The sequence below is a fragment of the Urocitellus parryii genome, chromosome 8, assembly GCF_045843805.1.
Source record: "Urocitellus parryii isolate mUroPar1 chromosome 8, mUroPar1.hap1, whole genome shotgun sequence".
Taxonomy (NCBI): domain Eukaryota; kingdom Metazoa; phylum Chordata; class Mammalia; order Rodentia; family Sciuridae; genus Urocitellus; species Urocitellus parryii.
Genome location: NC_135538.1, coordinates 91,549,607 through 91,573,639, shown reverse-complemented (window position 1 = coordinate 91,573,639; position 24,033 = coordinate 91,549,607). Strand labels below are relative to the sequence as shown.

The window sequence follows — 24,033 nt, the reverse complement described above, 5'->3', positions numbered from 1 at the left end:
TGGTTTAAAATAAGAGGGAATACACTCCTGTGTATGCACACACGTTGATCCAAGGTTTACTGAAGGCAAATAAGATGGTCATTTTATGTGTTGAAAACATCTGAGTCACAGAGTGTAACCTTGAGTGATTTACGAAGGTTTTGTTGTGTACTGGTTCTGAGAAGCTAAATAATTGTCTCTAAAGTAGTAAGAAACTTGGTGTAGGCCTTTGTAAGCCTACAAGCACATTTTGTTATAGAAAAGATTAAAAAATTTTACCTAACACAGTCCCTCTTCAACTACTTCAAATCTTATGAGCCTAAGATCAAAAGTGAGGCCATTTTGCATTTTGATGTTAAAATAGTTTGAACTAGAGTTATTTCTAAGTTGATTGCATTTCTAAAGGGGACTTGTATTTATTTCTAGAAGTCATCCAATTGATACCTTAGAAATGCCCAGAAGGATTCCCTAATTTTTTCATAAATATTACTACCAGTTTTTTTTCTTCCTAAATAAATAACAAACCATGAAAATTTCCCTCTGAATTACATTGAAATTCCTTACCTTTACATTCAAAGTCCCTAGGCAATCTAATTCCTCTTTGCTCTTCCAGTTCACCATAGAATGATACCTAATAAAAGCTTTAAATTCTCTCAAACCAAATGTGAATATATTCTCTAAGGACTCTATACTTCCCTCTTTGGGGAAACTGGTTCAAACCATTCTATGTGCATGATTGTTCCTTTCATCTTACTGAGATTTTGCCTAAGTGCTATGTCCACACCTGAATTATTTCCTCTAGTCTTCTCAGTTGCCCTTAGCCAGTCAAGATAAAACTGATTATTCTCCCAACTGTAAAGTCCTATCACAAGTCATTTCAAGACCACCGCTAGCAAATGACTTTTTTTGCTAACGGTGGTGTAGAGCACATTTGCCATGTGCTCATGTAGTTATTTTATATCAGACTTTCCTATTAGGCTATACGTGATCATAGTAAATATTTTTTAAACATTTGAATTATTGTCTTTATCATGCTATATACTCTCTGGGAAGCAGTGATTCTGGAATTTTCACTTAATAGAGAGAATTATCTTTTTAACATAAAAATCGTACTGCAATAAAAATACTCAACAAGTTTTCTGAGTAAATATTTACTTTGTACATTGTCTTAAAGATAAAACCTTAGCAAAAGAGATTAATTTTAAGATGCACTAACTGAGGCTGAGGTTGTGGCTCAGTGATAGAGTGTTTACCTGGCACGTGTGAGGCTCTGGGTTCAATTCTCAGCACCACATATAAATAAATAAATTAAATAAAGGTCCATCAATGACTAAAAACATATTTTTTTTTTAAAAAAAAAGATGCACTGACGGACATCAGAGATTTAAAATACATATTTTTTGTATCTACCAAGTGTACTAATGTCAACTTATTAGCATAAAAGAGATGAAAATGAAATAGATAATCTATAAAAAGGTTTTGCTGATATAATATTAATGTAAAGATTAGTTCTTTATTTTTTACAATCCTTTTATAGCCTGAAATTGTTCCTTCCAGAATTCATCCCAGATTTGTAACAATATGTTTATTTTTATGACTATTTGAGCCTGATTCTCTTCTTTTACCTCTAGATTGCAATCTCCATGGAGGATGGATGGATGGATCACCTCTACTCTTTCCTTCATTTTATCCCTAAACAACAGTGCTTGACTCCCTAGCAGGTTTTCTGGGAACTATTTTATACATGGATTTGAGCCTTTTTCTTTTTTTGTAAACACGCAATATACCACACTACTAATTAGAAAGATAGCTAGTAAAAAATAATTTTATAATCCTAGGATTAATTTCATAACTCTATGATATGACTTTTTAGTTTTATAAATAATATAAACTCTTCACATTTAACTTTGGTTTTTTTCTCTTGCCGGCTTAGCACAATTTCTCCTATTTAAACTCACTATATAGGTATGTCCCTCTAAGGTAACTTTCCTCAAGTGTAATGGCAATGCTAATATGAATTACCTGAGATTTATTGCTGAGTACTCCATGATCTAATTTAATTTCTAGTTTTAGTGTTTCTGAGTGATTTCACCATTTAGTCTAACACTTGCCATGGAATTCATGAACTGCAGTCAATCACCTCTTTCTGAGGAATAAATTAGACTGAATTAAATGTCACTACTTCCCTCTCATACTGTGGCTGCTCAGGGAGTCTGTGTCTCACCTGAAAGAATCAATATGTTGCACATTTTAGTTGTTAACTGATTACACGAAATAATTACTATCAATTGATCCATCAATTAAAATATCAGCATCATAAATCAAATTTTGAAAGCAGCACTAATCAGATACATTCTATGTTATAAAGATTAGATTGCATATCTGCTATATCATTATGGCTAATTCCTGATTTTCAGCAGTTTTTATGAGTTATAAATTATGCCATGAATTTACCTACATTAGAATTTAAAATGAAAATAAAATTAATTTGATCTGTTATATATTTAAAAAGAAAGATTTATTCTGATGGCCACATTTTTACTTATTTTTACATAAAGGTAAATAGCTTAAAAATATCAAGTTAATATTGAGGTTTGGCCATAATAATGTCATTAATATTAAAGTTACAAATCTTTTCTATTCTAGAAATTATGAAAGTATGAGACCTTTGAAAGAGATCAAGGTTTGAAACTTGCAAAATAATTTTTTAAAGACATAATATTATTAAAACTGGAGTTCTTTTCCTTTCTTATATAAGTTTTTGATTTATTGTGTGTCCAAAATAATCAGTATGAAAACTTTGATTGCTTCTGGGTAACTTTGTACAAGGATGTAGAAATGTACCACCCATTGTTATAATAAGATGTAACCTCTCAAGAACTTTTTCTTAATGATTTCATTTCTGAATATCATGCTTATTTCATTCAAAACCAAGCTTGATCATTAGGGAAAACCATGTAGATAGGATAGATTTCCAATCATGTTGTAGAGATCTAATTGGAACCAGAAAGAAGGATGCATACTCATTGTCTTAATCCCAGGTCTATCCTTCCAGGGGATTCTACAGAATCGCTGAGTTGCCAAGATGTAGGAAACCACAGGGCTAAAAAGTTGCTTTGCTTCAGCCTGAGGGATTCTGCTCATTGGCAACTGACTTTGTCACTTTTAGGTAGATACTTGTCTGCCTTCAAATTCTGAAAAAGAATAGCGGGCTCATTCAGATGTGTGAATTCTGGGAACTCTGCTTCACAACAGAGATAGAGGAGAATTTTTGGAATGACGATGTGGTATTAAATAGAAACGAAGAAAATCAAGTAGAAAATTCTTGAGCTTAGGGCTTTGGATAGGTAAGAATAGGAGAAGTCTGAAAAATTGTGTTAGATTTTAGAAAGTGGTAAAATAAATAAAATAAAAAACTTGTGCCTCATGTAAAGTAGCATATATAGAGAAATTTTTTTTACACACCCCCCTACGCCCATTTAGAGGATTGGCATTCACTCCTCACCACATACCCTCAGCCCAGCTCTAGGCACCTTAAATTGACTTTCTATCCTATAGATTTGCCTATATTTAACATTTCATATCAACGTAATCATCTAATATGTAATCTTCATGCTGGCTTTTTACTTTGACTAGTGTTTTCATAATGATGTATATATTAGAACTTTATCTACTTTTTAGTGAATGTAAGCAACATTTTTATGTACATTAATATTCAAATTTTTGTCTGGATGTATGTTGTCATTTGGGATATATTTAGAAATATAATTGTTGGATCATATTATGTTTAAAATTTTCAGCCACAGCAAAGTTATTTTCCAAAAAGGCTTCACCGTTTTACATTTTTACCAGCAAAATATGAATGCAGGCTTCTCCACATCCTTTCCACATCCTTGATGGATTATTATTACTATGATAAAATTATAGGAACAGAAGAGTACCTTTGATCAAAATTTCTGACTTTCTTCTACCTTCTGGCCATGACATCATAAATTCTAAGAAGTGGTATGTGCGTTTATACTTTTATGGAATTTACCAAACTTCCCTCAAAATAGTTGCTACAATTCATGTAGTGAGACATTTTACCATATTTATGATAATCCAAATGAACAATTGTATTATTTAGTTTAAATTTTCAACAGTTACCAAAAACTAATTGCTTCTTCTCGTTTCAAATCATGTTTATTCATTTATACATGTGGTAGGAAGAATAATGCTCCTCCAAATTAAAATTGATTTTCTGAATTGGCCTAACTAGGGTCTGTTACATTTTCCTGGAGTGATGGGAATGGAGCTGCTATGCAGAACTCCCTTTAAGAGTGGTACCCACCAAAGTATGTGGCTGTTTATCCTTCTTCCTAAGTCATTTATTTCTCTACTTACATGTGATCAGTTTTCATACCTATAAACATATACACTTAACTTGTGTTTAACACACCTATATGTATATCTACATCTAACCCTATAACTGTTTTTTTTTTAATCTCCTACACTATTTCTATAGCATTTCTCAGTGGTCAGGCCCTTAATTTTCACACATGATATCTCATAACACCCAATATTGTCCTAGTGATGGTTGCTATCATTAATAAATCCAGAAAAAAATTCAATTTTTGCTTTAACTTTCAAAATTCTAAAAACATCAGAATAGCCTAAAGATAGTTAGACATATTGAAAATAGCTTTGAAAGTTTAAATTACCATTCTCAGCGCTAACATTTTATATTGTTTTAGTTTGATCAAATAACTTTGAAAATCATTAATCATTGTGAATTTTATCTGGGAGCAAAACAACAGATTCGATATTTAAAATATATTCAACTGACATTTTTATATTAAAAGAAGAAATATGTAAAATTACTGGTATACATGTAAAGTTCTCATTTGTCAACCAAAAGAATAATTAAATATCAAAACAACAAATTATATATGGGAAAATCGACCTAAACAAACATAATTCCAGGTATCACTCCTCTTATTTTGATTCATATTTTTTGAGTGCTGGGTATTGAACCCAGTGTCTTACTCATGCTAAAGACACACACTCTTCACTGAGATGCACCCCAGTCCTTCTCTTTTTGAGAACATAGTGTTATATATTAGAATAATAATTATAACCTAATAACTAATTCAGGAGTATTTAACATTTTACTAAATTCACTCAGACAAGATAGTATGAATTTAATAGATCTTCTTTTCACATTTTCCTAATTTTTCCCTCTAGAATGCATTTCTTATTCTCACAGTCTTCTATTCTTTAGCTATTACATATTTATATATAATAGACCACAGCATTAGACTACAAGCATTCTCACATAGTCGATGTTCAACAAACACATCCCTGTTAGGCATCCCAGGTCCCAGTGCGTCTTAGGCCACTGGGACTTAGAATTTAAGGGTTTATCGTGGAAAAGTAGTATTTTTTGATAGATTCATATCTCCCCTCCTTGTACCACCTCTCTTAGTTCTTGATCAGAGAGAACTTTCAACCTCTCTGAATTTTGATGCCAGAGGCCAAACCTAGCTGCGAATGAGATTAATATTTCATGCTTGTACATCAAATCAGGAAGTAGAAGAAACTCTGGAGTTTTTCCCCTCTTATTTCCTTATTTTAAATTCTGTACCTGTCCCCCTCTTCTCATGAACTAGTAAAACAGCCTCAACCTTTCATCATTTCTATGTTCAAATTTCCCTTTTCTCATCTCCAACATCAGTTCCCAACTCTTCTAATCTAATCTTCTCATTACATATCATACTTTCTTCTATTATTTCCATGTCTAAAGTTATTCCAAAGCAAAGCTTACACTACTTTCTGATTTAGTTCCATCTTACTTTTCACTTTTGTTGACCTCCAGTGCCTCAAAAAATATATGTATATATAAAATATGTTCTAACCACATTTTAGTGTAATATTTTTAAAATTTCATGCTTTGTAACTTTCATATACTAGCATCCCCGGGAAGCACTTTAACCTTGAAATCACTCCCCTGCCTTTTTTTTAAAAAGACACAATTCTATAGTCACTATCTCTACATTTATTTTAGATTTTCTCTAGACATAATTAATGTGTCAACATTATACATATGCCAAATTAATGAAATAATACAAAAAAATCCCTCTAATGTTATAGAAATATCTAGAGCTAGTATCCTTATTGGTATTTTCTTCCAAATTAAATATCTCAAGAACTCAGTTTTCCATTTGTACAAATAATATTTTACAAATAGATGTAAAAGCATGTAATTTAGTTTTTATTCTTTACCAGTTTTTAATATCAAATTGTGTCAGTTAAAAGTAATGCTGGGTGCAATGGTGCATGATTGTAATCTCAGAAGGAGGCTGAGGCAGGAGGATCTTGAGTTCAAAGCCAGCCTCAGCAAAAGTGAGGTGTAAGCAACTCAGTGATATCCTGTCTCTAAATAAAATACAAAATAGCACTGGGGAGGTGGCTCAGGGGTTTTGTGCCCCTGAGTTCAATCCCTGGTACTAAAAAAAAAAAAATGAGTAATGTGTAATGCAATCTTCTAAACCTCAGGGCTTCGACAACACAGACATTTATTTTCTGTCCATGTCAAATTCAGTCAGTATAAGTCATAGGTTGGGTGGAGTTCTGCTCCCTTGTCATTTGGTGGCATTCAAGGATCTCAGGAGATATAGGAATTGTCGCCCCCAGCATATGGTTTCTGAGGTATCCTTCAGTGTCACACCCAAATACCTAAATACTAGGCATGATGAAAAAGTTAGGGGAAGAAAGGATTGTGAGAAAACTTATTCCCTCTCATTTCATTGATGAGAACTTAGACATGTGGTCAAGTCCACCACCTACTGGGAACTTGGAAATGTCTTGTAGCTATGTCTCAAGAAGGTGAAAAAATAAGTTGGCCTGTACAGCCAACTCTTGCCATGTAAATCACACTAAAAATATTGCTATTAAATAAAACTAAAACAAACAAAAAACCCTGCTTGCATGTTTTTGGCTTCACTTTCAGTTACAAAATATCTTGGGGATCTATTATTGTCATATATATGTAAAACTTAGAAATTTTAATGAAAGACGTTCTTAGTGTAGATGAATCACAATGTTTTGAATCATTTCTCTATTGATAAACATTTAGTTTGTTTCAACTTTTAAAATCATAATTATTACAGTGAATATCATTGCATAAATGCTTGAGGGATATATTAAATTTGTGCAATAAATAGAGGTGAAATTCTTTATGTTACATAAATGTCTAATTTGTATTTTAATAGATATTCCATGAAAGTCTATGTAACATGAAACTCTCCAAATAGTTTTTGAGAATGAATTTCCCCAGTTTTTACCAAAACTAAATGCTACCTTGGTTTAAAAAGTTACATATCTGATGAGTGAGAATTACAAGAATGGATAACCTCACTGTTGCTTCAACTTCTATTTTAATTTTTGATGTATTACCTGTCATTCATTTTGTCAGTTTAGCTATTTTGGATTGCAGGAATATGTTCTTTCCTCACGTCTTCAAGTCGGTTGTCTGGGGCTTTTACTTCTCAATTTAGAGAAGACAATTTTATATCATAGACACTGATACATTATTATATCATTTCAGTGGATATTTCTTGCTCTTTCTGTGCAGTTTGTAATGTCTTTGATGTTTTCTTCTTCCATTGTTCCTGTTGAAAATTTATTTGTTGACTGCAATTATTCTTCCTTTCTAGGAAACTTATCTTTGTTATCTGGACACTTTTGACAAGTTCCCTTGTCTTTCTCTTTTTCTTTTCTTTCTTTTTTCTTTTTCTTTTTTTTTTTTTTTTTTTTTGGCCTTAATGGATTTTCACTATGCTATGTTGAGATGTAAAATTATTTTTATTCATCTAAGTTAGATTTATTTCGAAGGGCTTTTTAAATTGGAGTATTTATGTTTTTCATCTATTTTGGGAAAATGTTAATTCTCTCAGATTCACCCTATATTTTTCTGTGTGGTACTTATTACATGAAATTAAATTTCGTCATTTTATTCTTTTTACGAGTTTCTTTGCAATCCTACTGGTTTCTTTCTCTCCTCTATGTTCAGAGAACTTTCAGATATACTAGCTTGTTCATTAACTCTCTCTGCTGCTTTGCCTAGTTGTTTAACTTGACTCTTTAAAAATATAACTTACATGTTTTTATTTTTTGAACATTTATTTGTTCATCCTTTAAAGTTCTACTCAGTTTTTGTGTATATTTTCTCTTACATATATTTCATTTTTTCTTGTTATTTTTTTAAATAATCAAGCAAAAAATAATTATTCTCTCTTTGATAAAAGAAGTATCTGGTCCTTGCATATCTAAGTCACTTCTTTCTCCTTTCTGCTCACTCTTCTCTTACTTTTTTAAAAATTTCCTGAATGTTTTGCCATTTTTCTCTGTGGACTCAAATTCTTTGAAATTTTATCTGTGGAAAAAAATTCAAGGACTAGTGTATGACATTTCTTTAAAGAGTATTTTTGTTTCTTGGTACACCTCATGAGAAAAATTTCAACCTGGAAATATAATAAAATATTTTCTCTTTCAGTTTCTTTTTTTTTCATAAACTGAGAATTTATCCCAAGAGAACTTTATCACTGAGCTACATCCCCAGCCCATTCTTAATTTTTTAAAATTTGGGTTTTTTTAGATACACATAGCAAGAGAAAGTATTTTGATGTATTATACATACTTGGAGTTCCCCGGTCATGTATTAATATAAAAACATAGGAAAATTATGTCCTATTCATTCTACTGTCTTTCCTATTTCCATACTCTCTCCCTTTCCATCCTTCTGCTTTGTCTAATTCAGTAAACTTCTGTTCTCCTCTGCCTCCCTTATTGTGTGTATACACATAATGGAGAGGATATTTGTCCTTTGATTTTTTGGGATTGATTTTTTTCACTTAGCATGGTAGTCTCTAGTTTCTTGGCAAATGCCATATGCCATAATTCCATTCTTCTTGGCTGAGTAATATTCCATTGCATATACACACACACACACACACACACACACACACACACACATACATACCACATTTTCTTTATCCATTAATCTGTTGAAAGGCACCTAAGTTGGTTCCATAGCTTAGCTATTGTGAATTGAGCTGCTATGAACATTAATGAGGCTGTATTACTATAGTGGGCTGATTTTAAGTCCTCTGGGTATATGCCAAGGAGTGAGGCAGGGTCTTGCTCAGTTGCTTAGGGTTGTGAACATGGGATTCTCCTGTCTCCTAAGTCACTGAGATTACAGATGTACACCCCATGCCTGGCTTTCTTTAAGATTTTTAAAGTTATAATCAATATAGATTTGGACCAGTTTGTTTTTATAAACAATTGGGATTTTTTTTCCCCCTCGTACTTAAGGATGAGGTTCAGTCCTGAAACTGATCTTTTCTTTCCTATTTTTTCTTCTCTCTTTTCCCTTTCCTTTTCTATCTTCCTTCTTTCTTTTTTTTGGCTGTAAAGATTTTGTTTCTTTTTTTTACATCATGCAAGTTATTTAAAACTTTTTTTCCAATAAAAAATAATTTTATTATTGATATAATTGGATTTGTTTTCTTTCTTTGGTTTGATTTTAATTTTAACTGACAATAATTGTATAAATCTATCAATAATAGTATAAATAATTATGATATTTCACCATCTGTTTACATTGTGGAATGATCAAATCAGGCTAATTATCATACCACTTCAAAAATGAATGTATCATTTCTTTTAGTGAGAAAATAACACAATCAACAAATAGGCCAAGGACCTGAACAGACACTTCTCATAAGAGGATATACAATCAATCAACAAATACATGAAAAAATGCTCACCATCTCTAGCAATCAGAGAAATGCAAATTAAAACTACTCTAAGATACCATCTCACTCTAATAAGAATGGCAGCTATTATGAAGTCAAACAACAATAAGTGCTGGCGAGGATGTGGGGGAAAAAGGTACACTCATACATTGCTGGTGCAGCCAATTTGGAAAGCAGTATGGAGATCCCTTGGAAAGCTGGGAATGGAACCACTATTTGACCCAGCTATTCCCCTTCTTGGACTATATCCAAAAGACCTAAAAAGAGCATACCACAAGGAAACAGCCACAACAATGTTCATAGAGGCACAATTCACAATAGCTAGACTGTGGAGCCAACCTAGATGCCCTTCAATAGATGAATGGATAAAAAAAATGTGGCATTTATACACAATGGAATATTACTCAGCACTAAAAAATAACAAGATCATGGCATTTGCAGGGAAATGGATGGCATTAGAGCAGATTATGCTAAGTGAAGTTAGCCAATCCCTAAAAAACAAATTCGGAATCTCTTCTCTGATATAAATGAGGTGACTCAAAATGGGATAGGGAGGAAGAGCATGAGAAGAAGATTACCACTAAATAGGGAATAGAGGTGGGAGGAAAAAGGAGGGAGAAGAGGAATTGCATGGAAGATGGAAGGAGACCCTCATTGTTATACAGAATACATGTATGATGTTGTGAGGAGAAAAAAAAAAAGAAGTGTGGCACATTAGATTGGATAGAGAGAAGTGATGGGAGGGGAGGGGAGGAGAAAGGGGGATAGGAAAGGCAGCAGAATAAAATAGACATTATTATTGCTGTATGTATATAGGTGACTGTATGACCAATGTGATTCTGCAACCTGTACAATCAGAAGAATGAAAAATTATACCCCATTTGATTCAAATGTATGAATTGTCAAGATCATTGTACTGTCATGTATGACTAATAAAAGATAACTTTTTCTCTATAAGTCTATATTTTATATATGTCTTGTAACTGAATATTTTTCTGGTTGCCACACTACCTGAAATGAAAGTCATATGTTTTAAAATCCTATAAATTTCTCAAAATGCATATCTGCTTAAGGAAATGTTTACTATTTTTTTATTTTTTATTTATTTATTTTTTATTGTTGGTAGTTCAAAACATTACACAGTTCTTAATATATCATATTTCACAGTTTGATTCAAGTGGGTTATGAACTCCTATTTTTACCCCGTATACAGATTGCTGTATCACATCAGTTACCCTTCCATTGATTGACATATTGCCTTTCTAGTGTCTGATGTATTCTGCTGTCTATCCCATTCTCTACTATCCCCCCTCCCCTCCCCTCCCCTCCCCTTTTCTCTCTCTACCCCCTCTACTGTAAATCATTTCTTCCACTTGTATTATTCTTCTCTTACCCCTCCTTTCCTCTTATATGTAACTTTGTATAACCCTGAGGATCAACTTCCCTTTTCATGCAATTTCCCTTCTCTCTCCCTTTCCCTCCCACCTCTCATCTCTGTTTAATGTTAATCTTCTTCTCTAGCTCTTCGTCCCTACCCTGTCCTTAGTTATTCCCCTTATATCAATGAAGTCATTTGGCATTTGTTTTTTAAGGATTGGCTAGCTTCACTTAGCATGATCTGCTCTAATGCCATCCATTTCCCTCCAAATTCTATGATTTTGTCGTTTCTTAATGCAGAGTAATACTCCATTGTGTATAAATGCCACTTTTTTTTATCCATTCATCTATTGAAGGGCATCTAGGTTGGTTCCACAGTCTTGCTATCGTGAATTGTGCTGCTATGAACATCGATGTAGCAGTTTCCCTGTAACATGCTCTTATTAGCTCTTTAGGGAATAGACCGAGAAGGGGAATAGCTGGGTCAAATGGTGGTTCCATTCCCAACTTTCCAAGAAATCTCCATACTGCTTTCCAAATTGGCTGCACCAATTTGCAGTCCCACCAACAATGAACAAGTGTACCCTTTTCCCCACATACAGATATATGTGAATATATAGCATGTGAATGTTCTATGTTTTGATATTTTCTGTAGAGTCTGTATTAGAGAAGACTTTAGATATATGCATACTTTACAATTCCTAATAATATTTTTTTGTATTTATACTATACAGTACTTAATTGTTTTTCTGATCATCTTCCTTTTTAGGATTTAAAACTTAATAATTAACTTTACTTATTTTAGTAGTCAGTACTTAATATAGTTCTGACACTGATCATTGCTATGATTTTTTTTAACTTGATATATATTTTAATTTATGTTATTTTCTGAGATAAAACACAAAAAAGGCAAACCATTTTGAAATATAGAAAACAATGGGACATTATGGGAACTGAACTTTATTAACATGGGTCTTAAGGAAATCTAGAAATTCATATTCTCATGCTGATAGTATACATATTTTGATGGAATATAGCAAATTGAAATTAAACTGATAAATTCATAAAAGCAATGTTTTTGGCTAAGAGCACATTTTTACTTAATGACTTTATTTAAATTTAGAAGTCATTGGAGTTTAAATGCCTTAACACTATGGATAGTTCAAAACACAGAAATAATGCAGCATTTTTAATTAGTGTTCCATGTGAAATAGAAGCATTCATTATATTAATTGGATTAAATTTTTAATTTTCATTATGGATAAATAATACTCTGGAATACTTCCAAATTAACATGAAACTTGAAAGAAAGAAGAATATTTTAAAATATCAGCCAAAATTAAAAATGTGTGATTACTCACTACCTGGAAAATACATCCAAATTAGTGAAAGACAGATTAATAATCAAAGTGACATGATTAAAATCACATACTTAACACCAACCATAAGAACATGTGTGCTGGCAGAGAAAAATGCAAATTTGTCTTTTGAATCTGAGAAGGAAAGAGCAACTTTTTCATATTCATAGGAACTCTAAAGAGTATAATTTATTTCAGAGAAAGGATTCTTTAAGGAAGCTGGATTTGGACATTACTAGCCTGTATTTGAAAAACATTAGTGGCCAAGAGAGAAAGCAATGAAATAAATTTCAAATTCATTGCACATCACTCATTCATTTATTCAACCAAACATGACTTATGAGATTGCTGTATGCATCAGAAACTCACTAATCAAAATTCTAAGGTGATTAGTAGAAATGAGACCCTCCTTTATAGGAGCTTTCTTTTCTTTCTTGTGGGGTTGAGAAAGTAGGCAATTGCAATTGCTTAAAGAACTGAGTGTGGACTGTATACCTAGCACTGCTTCAAATTCTTCATATGTACTAAACTAAGTTCTCACAGGAATACAAAATAACCTAAATTTAGAGGTAAGATACTTATCACACTTGCTTATGACCATAAGGCAAATGTGTAATGGAAAGGGATTTGAGCCCAAGTATTTCAATCCTTGAAGTGAAACTCCAAAATTTTATGCATCTGGCAGGGAACAAAGGGTACTGTGACAGGGTTGAAGGTGAGAAGATAGCATTTGTAAAGAAGAAGAAAAAAGCTATTCAAAGAGACTCCTTAAGAGGTTTGTAGCTAAGTCCTAAGGAACAGAAGAAGTTGGTAAGAAGAAAGATGGGCAAAGAAGAATAGTTAGGAACACTGCCCCCCCCCCATCAGAAGAGGTTTCAAGTCCTGCAGGAAAGGGATAGCATACATGGAGAAATAAATGGTTTGTCATGGAGGAAGCACAGATGCATGTGTGCCTGTGCATGAGAGAGAGAGAGAGAAAGAGAGATCGCACCTAAGAGAGAGACTTGGAAGACAGGCAGAGCCTGTACTTTGACAAAGCTTGTTGGCCATGTTTTAAAGCAAAGGCAAGTTACTAGTGGTTTTTAAATAGGAAATCAATAATTCATGTATGTTTTTAAATTGCCTCTCTGGTTTTAGTGGTTTGGAAAGCAGAAATAGCTGGAGACAGTTGAAACAATCTAGAGAAGAATAGGCTTGAAACTTGATCTCAGATTATTGGGCATGTAGAGAAGTTAAAAAGAATCCAGTGAAGTTTGTTTTGTTTATAAAAGGCAATTGCCATCAGTTTCATGTACAAGATGTCTATCATTCAGGAGCTGACAAGAAACAGATGGTTTATTCTGAAAGGATAATTAAAATGAGTTTAATAAGCAGACTAAGTCAGAAAAGCTCAAGAGGAACAACAACAATTGAGGAAATGCCCAGGACCAGAGTTTGTTACTATCAATGGACCCAAAGGGGTGACGTATGCAGCGCAGATAAAAATGTAGGTATAGGATAAGAGCTGTGGTCTCAAAGAGAGGGACTAAATCACCACTAACTTGTACCCAGCTGAATTAGGATGAGAATTAACACCCTGAAGTTTTTCCTCTTCCTGCCCTTTAATGTCCTCTTATCCTCTTGGTCAAATTAAAGTGGAGGTCAGAAGACAGGAATAGCTGGGGGGTTGCAATCCATAGAAGTTGGCTTCTTAGGGTATGAAAAAGGGAGAAAACCACAAGTGAACCTCGGCTTTCAGTTTAGGTGACTGGTTGAACAACGCCACTTACTGATGAGGCAGATAGAAACTTCATGCCGGGAAGAATGTGCTCTCCATTTGGTTCTACCTGGATGATATCTTCTTGAAATCCCTTAATAGTATCCATTTTTTATTATTTATTTTTTGACCTTTTAAAAATATTTCCTTGCCAAGTTGTGAGAGTGGAAACTCAAGCATGTAAACTTATACCAGTATTTTGCGTGAGATGCCAGCCAAATATGACTTTTACGAATAAACAATGATCCATTTAATAATGTTCCTGCTCAGTTGGGTCATGAAATGACAACTCTCAATATCATCATTCACATGAGGGCAGCTAGCAGAATTGCAGGCAACTGTGGTCAGGGGAATTCATCATTTCTCTAAAGAGAAAACCATGCAGTTATTATTAGTGCCTCTTGCATGATATAAAAGATTTACTTTAACATATTAATCTTAATAGAATATAGTCACAAACACTAAACACTAAAGCCATGTTGGAAGTGTTTATTTCAAAATTCACAAAGTTGGGGAAAATGTTGGACACAGTAGTTTTATATTCACAGTATGAGAGCTTGCACTGGTTTTTGAGTACTGCCAGGAATCTAATAGATCTGTGTTGAAATCTCTGCATGCAAAGAATTGTATTTAAACACCTGATATTATATTACTGCAGTAATGGACTTATCCTTGACTGATTAAAAAAAAACTATTTAGTGGGGCTGGAGTTGTAGCTCAGTGGTAAAGCACTTGCCTTGCATGTGTGAGACACTGGGTTCCATGCTCAGCACCACATAAAAATGAATAAAATAAAGATATTGTGTCCATCTACAACTAAAAAAAAAATATTTATTGAAGACTTGTCTGTGAGAATCTGGGCAATAGGTTTTAGTCAGAAGTCTACTGAGGACAATGAAGATAGTCCAAGTACCATCAATTCTGCAGTCAAATGTGATGCCTTGAAATAGTGTTTACAATTTTTCCTTTTTTAATCAAGAAATGTTGACATAAAATTGTTGACATAATTTGTTTGAATGCTTCAATATCATAATCTGTATGAATTCAAACATGTGCCAAAGAACTACTGGGACTAACCAAGTAAAAATACTCTTATGGTGTTAGATATGAGGTGTCCCTGAAAAGATCATGTGTAGAGCAACACAAGAACGTTCAGAGGCGAAATGACTAGATTATGAGAGCTATAACCTAATCAGGGGATTAATCCACTGATATGGATTAAATAGGTGGTAATGGCAGGCAGGTAGTGTATGGATGGAGGAAGTAGGGAGGTCAGTATGAGTGTGACTTTGGGGTTTACATTCTGTCCCTGATAAATTGAGCTTTCTCTTCTGCTTCCTGGTGCTTTGTCCTGAGATGCTTGCTTCCTATATACCTCTCTACCATGATGTTCTCCCTAACCTTGGATCCAGAGAAGTAGAATCAGCTATCTATGCACTGAGACCTCTGAAACCATGATCCAAAAATAAACTTTTCCACTTCAAGTTGTTCTTGTCAGGTCTTTTGGTCATAGTGATGCAAGGCTGACTAGAAATATTACATAGCAGTATTCAATAACTAGTGTTGCCTCTGTCTACATAGGCTATCTTGCTTCACAGAGTGTATTAAAATCATCATCAGGAATGCCAAAAGGGATTCACTTAAAGGAAAATATGTGATACCAACACTGAGGCACAATATAAGAGAAATTTTTGAGAACTAATTTCTCTTAGTTTTTTTCTTTTCTTCTAGTTAAGAAATCAAACAAATATATGGTTCTCCCAAAGTAAAACCTTGTTTCCTTTTCATATTCTCTGTTTTACTGAAGAGCCACTATTATAATTATGTTTGGCAGAAAGAGTTAAGTGTATTCACCTATTCATTTATGCTATAAATATTCCTTGTGTGTTCACTCTGTGCCGGGTGGTGAGTATGAAAAGATTATCAGGTTTCATACTATTGAGAAGCATTTGGTGAGGTTAATGAGACCTATGGACAGGTTAAGTGAGGATAAGGTCATAACGGGAAGAGGTTCTGTGACAACACACAGAAGGGAAAAATTACATCTATATCAGGAATTTAAGAAAGCTTCACAAAGAGGTCTGTTGATCAAAATCCCAAAGAACAGAGAGATTTCTAGGTGGTAAAGGTTATCCTAGGCTGAAGAAACAGTATGTAAGAATGGGAAATATTTCCAGTATTGGTAGTTGAAAAAAATTATTCATTGTATAGTTTGAATTGGTAAATTAGTACAAAAATTGTGATGGTATTAGAGTTTGAATGTTCTTAAATGCCAGCTTTTGCATATTTTATTTTATAGATGTTGAAAAGTCCCAATTTCTCTTTACTGCTTCAGGTCAGATCCATTCATGCAGCTCTACATTTGACCTACCACAAACATTTGAGCTCACTTGCTCTGTATCCCTAAAATCTTATCCATTTTCCTGACAGCTCTCCCAAATGGTCAAAGCTCAAATTAAAAACTTGAACATATTTTTTTCTCCATCTACCTTAGGCCACACATCCACTCTATCACCAAAACTTCTTCAATCCATTCATATACGTCTGACTCTGTCCATTTTTTATCATCACCTTTACTTGCCCAGGTAATTGCAAAACAGTCCAAATTGTTTCCTCGCCTCCAGTTTTAATCCTGTCAATCACTTTAGTCAGCCAGTGTGATCATGTTAAAATGTGAACCTGTTCACCGTAACTCCCTCTTTAGAACATTCAGAGACTCCCTATTGCTTGTAGTATCAAGTTTAATCTCCTTATGATGGCTTTCAAAGCCACTCACAAGCTGGTTCTGCCTCCTGAGGAGTTTCATCTCTAATCTCTCAAGTCTTCATAAAATTTGCTCTCCATTCCTTTGTTCTACTTTCCCTGATTGATGCATATTTGTGTTTCAATTTAACTTCAAAGATATTTCTATAGGAAGCTATGTCTGACACTTATCAAGTTTAGTTTTGACAAACATCCTATATATTTGACCCCTTTCCTTCTAAGAGAAATCTCATCACTCTGTATTGCAATGCAATAGCTTTTTTTATTTGTATAATCCCCCTTGAATCTGAACTGTAAATTTACGTATTTTATCTATTTTTTCCTCTTCATTGCATTCTGTGTGCCCAACACAGTCCATTGAACAGTGATATCATCCAATAGTTGTAGAGTACTTAAATAAATGAACAAATGTGTTAGAATCTTGATCAGAAAGGTCATTACAAATCATGTTGAGGCTTAGATTTGATTCTACATGTCAGTGCTTTTAATTATATGCCAGGAAGTATGAAATCCATAGGATAAACATGGGGTAGCTTCTGGGAGCATCAATATTCCTCAGAGTTAATTAACATATCATTTAAAAAGTAGAGTTAAATAATACTTAGTATTTGCATGGCTTAAAATGAAATGCCATTTTAATGAACTGTTCTTTGTGCTCTGCGACTACAGTAAGGCACAAGATATCTGTGAGGATTCATTTACTATTTTCAGACTTTAATTGCACATAGTAGAAACATTTAACAAACATTGTTGGAGGTGTTGGTGGATTTTACACAAAGTTGAGTGATATTCCAGGATTTAAATGTGATTGGAAGTCCCTTTTTTGTGTGATAATAAATATGCATTCTATTGTACATATCAGGGTTTTTTTTTTTTAGTGAGAATGTTAACAAATTCTTGTGCTATTCATACCACTATAGCAATGGTCTCTGGTTAGTGACAGATTACTTCTGGACTTACATTTTGTTGGGATCTGATGATTATAGCAAGCACAACTGCCTTTTCAGCTCTCCCTTCTCTAAAGAAGTATTGGCTCTGCACTGAATGAGTCCTCATCTACTGAAGAGGGGCCATTGCACCTGTGCCTTGAACCAGCAGAGGTCTGGCTTCCTGAGTCTGGCTGAACTGGCCACTGAGGCACCCTGAAAGTTCAGGGAGCTAATGCCCAGGTGATGGAATTGACTTAATAAGAGCAGGGCTGGAGTGAACCAGAGGCATCTCCTTTCTCTCCACCACGCTTTTGATGTGATGTAGATTGTAAGATGTCCTGTATGGCTGAATAGTTAGCTCTGCCTATCGTTAAGATGATGTGTGCTCAGTAATATATCCTTCCTCTATATCACCCTCCTCCTCCTCCTCCTTCACCTCCTCCTTCTTTTCCTTCTTCACTTCCCCTTTCCCTTTGTTCTAGAGACTGCACTCCACATAAATTTTTAATTCAGATTCTGTTTCCTAGGGAATCTATTGCAAGAAAGCCAGATTTAGGATATTGTTAACTGGCCACATTTCTGTTCCAGGGAGTTGAAGATTTATAACATTTCATAAAAGAGCATGTTAGTTTAGAAAACATCTTTGAGTGTGTGTTTTGGTATATTTTAAAAGTAGCAATGTAACTAAAAGATACATACTGTTTTCAATCTATGCCATTGTATCAAGTATTTCAGATGACTTCTCCTGAGTTATTTTATTTTTTTTTATCTTGCTCCACTATGGACTTTGTCCAGGAAGCTAATCTAACTAAGTCAATACAGCTTCTGATTCCCATGCTATGAGTTTCAGATTATCTGGACCAATTGGAAGCCCTAGCAGGGGTTGGGAGGGAGGCAGAGGTTGAGGTTAGAGTAAATAGTTATTCCTGTGAATTCTGCTCTGTGAGGTCATGTCAAACTGGCTGTGTCTCTTAATAGGAATGACTACTTCTACATATCCGTTCCCTTCCTTTGTCCTTTGGAGCTTTGATAAGAGCTTGTCAGCTGCTTTCTTGGACTTTTTATATTATACCTTGTGGTATTTCTATATTACATCTACTCTTGTATAATTGGCATCTAGGAAATAAATCTTGCTCACATTGTTGTAACATATTGTGCATTTGGCTATTCAGACTCTGATTGGTACACCTGTCAATATAGCGGCTCTTAAGCCAGTGACCTTGAAGAAGTGATTGAAGTTATAGGAATGTGTGAAATTACATATATTAAGTTAAGGGCAAATTTAAGACAAATTCAAGGGAAATTTGGTGTTAAACATGACCCGACCAGGTTAGAAACCAAATAGTGTAGTCGAAAGAATAAGACATGGAGATAATTATGTGGAAAAAATGAAGCAAATGTGTTTTGAAGATAAGGGAATGTTAAAAATGCTATAGCAACAGGAAAGAGATTGAGCTTTGAAGCATGTTCACTTGTTTTTAGCGTCAAAGGCATCATTGTTGACCACGATAAATGCAATTTCAGCAGAGACTGAGGCAAAAACCAGCCAGTCATGAACTGTTTTGTGAGTAGGAGGTGTGAAAGTTAAGAGAAAAAGTGAGATCTACTCTTGTCAAAAACCTAAGCACCTAGAAGAAAAAGAGTCCAGACATGATTAGGATTCTCGGATCCACATTAGAAACTTCCTCAACTGAAGTAATGGGCATCTAGTTTGTCTTTTCCCTCTTGGCCTGGTTTTCTATTGGTCATTTATTTTTATTAATATTTCTACTAAAAAAGGTAAACTTTGTTGTAAATCTTATGTGTAAAATTTTTATTGTCTGTGCCTTTGAAAAATAGTCATGCTATTTTGATTTGTTTCTTATAGGACTAATAAACAAATCACCATTTATATAGTAAAAAAGGAATTATTGCAATTTCAATTTAGCTGTTTCACTTAAAAGTACATCTAATCTAAGAGTTAATTCAATTTTACCACTTGAATAGTCTTTTGTGTATGTGTGTGTGTTGTGTGTACTTAATTTTTTTTTTTTCAGAGTAGAAATTAGAAATTTATTAAAGGACAGAAGAAAAGACTTCTCCCGAAGGAAGAAGGGGACCCAAAAGGTGGAATCCCTGTACTTAATTTCTTAATGTACACAATATAGAAAGTAAGTTTCTTTGGTAGTATGTGTGTCTATTGTACATATTTGTCCTGAGGATTTTTACGTGTTCTCATTTTATCCCTTCTCCTGTAAGCATCTAGATACCACCATGTGGTTTCCTAGTGTGTGTGTGTGTGTGTGTGTGTGTGTGTGTGTGTGTGTATTTCCTAATTGTAACTGTAAAGCTTACTGATTCATAATAAGTATTCTTATAATTTTATACTATAACAGAATAGTTTACCATAAATTACATAGTTCAAAATACTGCCCTAAGTATTATGAGTATATTCAACTCTACTATTAATAAAGATTTACATACTTCTAGAACTTGAAATTGTCTTTATTGGTATATTGCCTATTCAGGTTTGCAAATAGATTCAATTTTATGATTTTTTTTCACTACATACCTTATTTCCTTCATAAATTTAAGATATATTTGATTTAAAACTTTCATGTTAGTTTAAACACAAACATTGGGAGAGTAAAACTCTACTCAAATGTGTTTGCTTTTCAGTATGCTTTCTCATATGACTGATTTCAGATGTAGGGCTAAGTACATCTAATTCTTTGGACACTTTGCTTTAGCCTAGTAGGGGCTCAAAATGAATGACTGTGTGGAAACCACTTACGCTGAGGAATGAGTGTTTGATATTTCATTTAAGAGGCTCCTGTGGATTTGGTTCCAATTTCCTTTCAGCTTCACCAGTTTTCTTTTTATCGCTCTGCTACAGAGGAAAAAAGACAAGCAGAAGAAAAGGGAAGCTGCACTTAACCATACTGAGAACTTGCTGAGGTTCATCTGTCCTGTGGCAAAGTTATTAAGGAGGCAATACGATACCTATCTATGGAGAACACACTACCATCAATAGTAAGAGTAGCAATTAGATTTGTCACTATGAACTACTGTAAAACAATGAAAGGCAGGTAAAGAGTGTAACCTACCATGAACAATAAATATTGTCTTTGATGCTGGTGCCTACTAGGGGTAGAAAGATCAGGATAACAAGAGCTATGCAAATTGTCACATCAGATATAGGAGTAGGAAATGAATATACATCTCTTAGTGGGATATTCCCAATTCCTTATCTCCTTCATTGGCTCTCCAGATCTTCAGTACTTGTCTCTTGCAAGTCATCTCCTCTCTTATATCTAGTTAACATCTCAAATTCCATTACCTTTCAATAAACCACTTTTTTCCCCCTTTCAAAGTTAAGTCTTGGTTCTCATTCATTTGAACAGCAAAAACATTGAGATATCTTTGCCTAGTCTTTCTTACTCCTCATTTCTTCCTGTACCCTTTTGCGATTTGCCTTTAGAATTAAATCCCTCTGAGTTTAGATGATTAAAATAATTCCTTAACTGTTCTCACAATCTTTACTTTTCTTTCCAATTGATACAAGAAAGCTTAGCAAACTTAATTTTTATAATAGACCAGGAACTTCTCTTTATTCAAACATCTAGTGAGTATTCTTAATTTCCTAGAGAAGTGTCAGAGTTCAAACAGTCTGTCAGTATTTTTAAAAACTCAAAATTGAATGTAGGACTTTGTTCCCACAGATTGTATTGACTTTATATTTGCCTGATATAAAGTCAATACAATCTGTGAAAACAAAGAAATAGATATGAAATATATCTTATTTCTAATATGTGGATAATACTACATATTTTAAGTTATTGTGAGTATTTAATAACACAAAATGTAAAAATACCTAGCAAAGTAATTAAAATTGAGCAGATTTATGTATTCTTTTCTCTGCTTAAACATAACTTGTGTATCATTTCACAAACATGGTCCATAAATCTATTCCTTGGTGCTTTGTTCTAAGAATTCCATTCTTTTAATGAGTCTCCTCACTATAATTTTCAACATGTCCATCAACAGAGATGAACATCCATTTCTTCTCTGAGGCTTGTTTTGTTTTTGGCAGTACCACGGGTTGAACTCAGGGCACTCAAATACTGAGCCACATCCCCAATTCTCTTTTGTATTTTACTTAGAGACAGGGTCTCATTGAGTTGCTTAGCACCTCACTTTTGCTGAGGTTGGCTTTGAACTCGTGATCCTACTGCCTCAGCCTCCTGAGCCTCCGGGATTACAGGTATGTGCAAGGGCACCCAGCCTCTGAGGCTTTTAAAAACTCAAAATTGAATGTAGGACTTTGTTCCCACAGATTGTATTGACTTTATATTTGCCTGGAATTTTTTTTTTTATCTCTGATATGTGGTTAATACTACATGTTTTATCACTACTGACAGAAATCCTCTCTTTCTCTATTTAGTAGAGAAAGTTGCTTTTAATCTTTCTATACCCATTTTTCACATGTCATCTTGGCCTCAATCTGCATGCTGGTCAGAACTCCCTCATTCATGTCCCATAGTGCATATGAAAATATATTGAGATTATATCTTTATTTCTAATTCTCCAAACTTTAAGTACTAAGGCCGGGGTCAAGACTTACATATTTTTGTATCTTCATTATCTTCAAATCTTTGTAGTTGCATAATACACAGTATCAAGCAAAGGTACCCAATTCATTTTATTTCTTCAGATAGAATTTTGTATGCTACACACTTTCCCCAACTCTTAAGAAGTGATGTGTAGTTTTGCTCTCTGGTATAACCACTATTCAGGAATATTCACAACCCAGTAATACTATAGATAATGTTTTAGTCAGCCTTTTCATTTCTGTGACCAAAGGAACCTGACAACAATTTTAAAGGAGGAAAAGTTTATTTTTGGCTCACAGTTTCAAAAGTTTCAGTCCACAGAGCTTCAACACCATTGCTCTGGGCCTGAAGAGAGGCAGAACATCCTAATTGGAGAATGTGGAACGGGAAAGAAGCAGAAGACATGACAATCAGAAAAAAGCAGAGCGCTCCATTTGTCAGGGACAAAATATATACCCCAAAGGCATGCCCCTAGTGACTTGTGTCCTCCAGCCACATCCTACCTGCCCATAGACCTCACCCAGTTAATCCATATCATTGGATTGATGCACTGATTAGGTTAAGGCTCTCACAACCCAATCATTTTGCCCCTGCACTTTCTTGTATTATCTCACATATAAGCTTTTGGGAGACACCTCTTCTCTAAACCATAAGAGATGGTATGGATAATGATGATGATGTTAAGGGTAGTGGTGGAAATATGGTGGCAACAGTGTTCACTGTTCCAATTGTGTACTGTGATCATAGAAAACTACATACATAATTCTCAAGACTTAATTGTTGGTAACTAGGAAGATCTTGATTCTCTGGGTAGATATGATTGGAGGAAATTTTGGAAGTTAATATCATTTTTCACATTGTCATCTTACTCTGTTTAAATTGCACAGGAAGCCTATTGCTATTCTTAGGCATGTGAGCCTATGAAGCTATGTGTATTAATTCTTTTCTCCAATCAATCTGTTTTATTTTTACTTACACAGCAGGAATCGGATTAAAATTTAACTTGATGGTATATATGGAATAGGCTGTCTACGTCAAATCCACACTTTCCAGGAGTTACAAGTCAATTTGTTGTGAAGGGTCCTACTGAACCACTCCAGTGCAAATCTCCTGAAATAGTAAACTGCAGAAAACTAAAGCATCTGGAGAGTGAACCCCCCAGGATGAACTAATAGGAATGACACTAAAATCAATTGATTGCTAATTGGGCAGAAACTGTGCCACCTAACTTTCTGTATTGTTTATATAAATGTGAAAGGGCCTTGTGCTTTATTATGTCAGCTCAGAGAATGAGGTGGATAAGTAAAAACAAAGGAGGAAAAAAATCCTCCAGGGTTATATAATTTAAAGGGAAAATGTGTTCTAACAACAACATAATAGCATTTACTGCATTAATTTGTATAGAGACGTCTTATAAGGAAGTAATGAAATATCTCACTAGTACTAGGCAGTTCACATTTTGGAATATTTTAAATATAAAGT

The 24,033-nt window shown here is 34.1% G+C and overlaps 1 protein-coding gene across 1 annotated transcript in view; it reads right to left on the bottom strand.

Annotated features, from left to right (window-relative positions):
• Window positions 1-24,033, bottom strand: part of Eys (EGF-like photoreceptor maintenance factor) — a 1,574,159-nt gene that overhangs the window by 476,911 nt on the left and 1,073,215 nt on the right.